Source organism: Taudactylus pleione, unplaced genomic scaffold, assembly GCF_031769625.1.
Source record: "Taudactylus pleione unplaced genomic scaffold, aTauple2 ptg000270l, whole genome shotgun sequence".
Classification (NCBI taxonomy): Eukaryota; Metazoa; Chordata; class Amphibia; order Anura; family Myobatrachidae; genus Taudactylus; species Taudactylus pleione.
This window is the reverse complement of record NW_028284672.1, coordinates 6,126,334-6,130,302: the sequence shown is the minus strand read 5'-3', so window position 1 is coordinate 6,130,302 and position 3,969 is coordinate 6,126,334. Positions and strand designations below refer to the sequence as shown.

At 42.8% G+C, this 3,969-nt stretch overlaps 1 pseudogene; it reads left to right on the top strand.

Moving 5' to 3' along the window:
* Positions 1-225: 225 nt before the first annotated feature.
* On the top strand, positions 226-334 carry LOC148513758 (5S ribosomal RNA; annotated as a pseudogene).
* The last annotated feature ends 3,635 nt before the right edge of the window (positions 335-3,969 follow it).

Sequence of the window (3,969 nt, the reverse complement as noted above, 5' to 3'; positions counted from 1 at the left end):
ACTGCTCTATGAATACAATAATCAGCCAGATCATCATATTTGACTGTTTTACGACATATGTTTAATCATGTGATCATTTGTATGAATATAATTAAAGTACGCTCATGCAATACTTTCATTGATACTGTGCATTATTTAACAAAGTGGACTTCTCTGGTGAGGTAGTCCTACATACACTCTTACGCTGTGTGTACCTGGGCATTCACACTCCCCAGTTGGGTAATTATCTACAATCATACCATACTGGATACGCCCAATCTTGGAAGCTATACAGTTATGGGCCTGGTTAGTACCTGGATGGGAGACCACTTGGGAATACCAGGTGCTGTAGGTTACTAATACTGGAGGTGGACTGGGACGGTTTGGTAACTCAGCAGAGTGGCAACTCAGTACCATTACTACGATCTACATATATCCAGATAATAGGATATTGGTATCACTATTATTATTATATCTACGACCAGGGTATTTACCTATCCACATGTATATATGAATACATGTGGGGATTTTACTATTCAGTACACAATATTTTCACCCTAAATTGATCATTCTTATATTTTGTTTGAAGGGATATTGATTTTAATACAACTTTGATTAAAAGTTAATTTTTAATGATAGGAATTTAGTTGGATTATCCATTGTTAATGTGTTCAAACTACCCACCTCTTTTCTATTTGCAGTTCATATATGGTTGTGTAACATTTGTGCTATGTAGGGTGGATTTGCTATCATCTTAAATAATTAACTAGCAAATATTATTTAAAGTGGACATTTGTCATTAAGAGTGCCCCAGTGACTAGCCCTCTCTTTCCCTCTTTTCCTTTCTACGTATGTAATACTGGGCTGTGGGAGCACCACCAACAAAAATTATTGATACAGTTGTATCTAAAAAATCTAATGGTTGGTTTCTACTAATAAATTACTACTATCATCTCTACTTTGAGTTCTGTGCGGAATTCTCTCCTTTTTCCGGTACCATGCTGAAATACGCTGGCCATGACAGTATCCCCCCCTTTTGGGGTGGCCTCAGGACACTCACCAGGCTTCTCCGGATGGGCAGAATGAAATCTCCTGATGAGTGTGGGAGCGTGGACATCACAAGCATCGGTCCAGCAACGTTCCTCTGGACCGTAACCTTTCCAGTCCAGCAAATACTGTAAATGACCTCTGCGTAGATGAGAGTCCAAGACCTGGCAACCTCAAACTCAACTCCTCTTTCCATCGGGACTCGAGGAGAAGCAGGTAAATCATTATGGAACTCTCTCGGTGGAGCCGTTGCTTTGCGGATGGTAGGCCATGGAAAAGTTTAACTTCACTTGAAGAACAGAACACAAAGCCCTCCAGAATTTTGCAGTAAACTGCACACCATGGTCAGAGACAATTTCAGCAGGAAGGCCATGAAGACGAAATATGTGTGAGCGAACAACTGTGCCAGGTCAGGAGCAGAAGGTAACTTCTTCAAAGGTATATAGTGGACCATCTTTGGAATCGATCTATTACAACCCAGATAGTATTGAAGCCTTGAGAGACTGGCAGGTCTTTGATGAAATCCATGGAGAGATGCGTCCATGGACGTGATGGAGTAGGTAGTGGAAGCAATTCCCCAGCTGGAGCTTGTCGTGATGATTTATGCTGGGCACAGGAGGAGCAGGAAGAGATGAACTCCATTATATCTGCCTTCATAGAAGGCCACCAATAGTGTCTTTCAGGAACTCCAAGGTCTTCCGAGTGCCCGAGTGCCATGCGAAGCGAGAGGAATGTGCCCAAGTGAGAAGCCGCTTCCTTAATTCCGGGGCCACAAATGATTTTCCTGTAGGAGGCTGAACCTGTAATGCGGTGAAAACTCTTGATTCCAAGACAGGGGTATTGCTTTGATTTTCAGATTGATCATCACAGAGGAGAGATCTCGATAGGGCATAAGCCTTCTGATTAAGTGCTCCACACCAGAAGGTCAGGGTGAATTGAAACCTGGCAAAGAATATTGCCAAGCGGGCTAAACGAGGAATCACACATTGAAGGTTTTTGAGAAATAGGAGATTTCTATGGTCCGTAAATACAGTAAATGGAAACTTAGCGCCTTCTACCAAATATCTCCATTCCTTCAACGCCAACTTTACAGCTAGTAGTTCTTGCTCACCTATGGTGTAGTTCCTTTCGGCAGGTGAGAAATTTTTAGAAAAGAACCCACAAGTATGGACTCAATTGTCCTCATAACGTTGAGACAGGACTGCTCCCACAGCTTCAGATGATGCATCTACTTCCAACAGAAAAGGCCTGTCCAGATCTGGTTGTCAAAGAACAGGTGCTGAGATAAAGGCCTGTTTTTGAAGAAGAAACGCAGACTCTGCCACAGGTGACCATTGGGCAGGATTAGCACCTTTGTGGGTCAAGGCTGTAATGGGAGCCAGCAATGTAGAAAATCCCTTAATGAAGCATCTATAATAATTGGCGAAGCCCAACAATCTCTGGATGGCTTTCAGTGTCTGAGGTCGGGTCCAATCCAGAATTGCTTGTACCTTCTTGGGTTCCATTTCCAAACTGTAGCCAGAAATTACATAGCCGAGAAAAGGTAGACTGGGCACTCCAAAGACACACTTCTCCAGTTTGGAGTAAAGGTGGTTCTCTCTCAAACGGGTCAAAACTTCTTTAAAATGTTCATGATGTTTAGCTACAGAGGATGAAAAAATCAGTATATCGTCCAGATAGACAACAACTGAAACATATAACAGGTCCCGGAAAATCTCATTAACGAAACTCTGAAAGACAGCAGGGGCATTGCACAATCCAAAAGGCATTACTAAATATTCGAAATGTCCATCTCTGGTATTAAAAGCGGAGTTCCATTCATCGCCAGCTCGAATACGAATGAGATTGTAAGCCCCTCTCAGATCTAATTTAGAAAAAATGACAGAGCCCTTGACCCTATCAAACAACTCAGTAATCAGGGGAAGAGGGTATCGATTCTTTACCGTAATGTCATTAAGGCATCAATAATTGATACATTGTCTTAAACCACCGTCCTTCTTGCCAATGAAGAAAAACCCAGCTTTGGCAGGTGAAGTAGAGGGGCGAATGAACCCTTTTGCCAGGTTGTCCCCGATGTACTCGGTTATGGCTTGAGTCTCAGGTAAGGACAGCAGATAGGTATGACCATGAGGTGGTTTCTTATCAGGTATAAAATCAATTGGACAGTCCCATTCCCTTAGAGGAGGTAAGATATATGCTTGCTGCTCAGAGAACACATCGGTGAACATCTGATATTCCTTGGGAATGGCAGAAGAAACTAATGGAACTGTCTTTCTTACAGGTCGAATTTTTGGAAGACAGGATTCCTGACAGTCCATACCCCATGACAGAATCTGCATAGAACTCCAATCTATCCTGGGATTATGTTGACCAAGGGTCAACCATAGGGTAGACCAAGAACAATTTCTTGAGAGGCCTCTGACATCACCAGGAATTTTAAGGACTCAGAAAGAAGTGCCCCAATTCGGACCAATACTGGTTGAGTCTCCTTGCTGACTATCCTGTTAGTTAGAAGGCGTCCGTCTATAGATGGCATGGTTGAGAGACAAACAAGGAATCTGAAATTTATCTATGAATCTAGATATTATGAAATTTCCCGCTGCTCTCGAGTCAAGTAGAGCAGTAGCAAAGACAGGTTTGGGTTTAAGATCCAAAGCTAGGGTAATTGTGAAATCTTTAATTTTTGGAGACAGGCTCATAACTCCTAACTTGATGTCTCCAGGGTCAGTTAGGATTTGGCATTTCCCGGTTTATGGGGGCAGGAGATCAGCAGGTGACCGGACTCTCCGCAGTACAGACAGAGGTTCTTTTGCATTCTTCTCTGACGTTCTTCTTTGCAGAGGTGTGTATGATTCACCTGCAGTAGGAGAAGGAATGGGATGGGTAGAAATGGAGGGGGCAAATGACCTTTGCTAGTCAGTTGTGTGTTTTTCAGCCTGATGT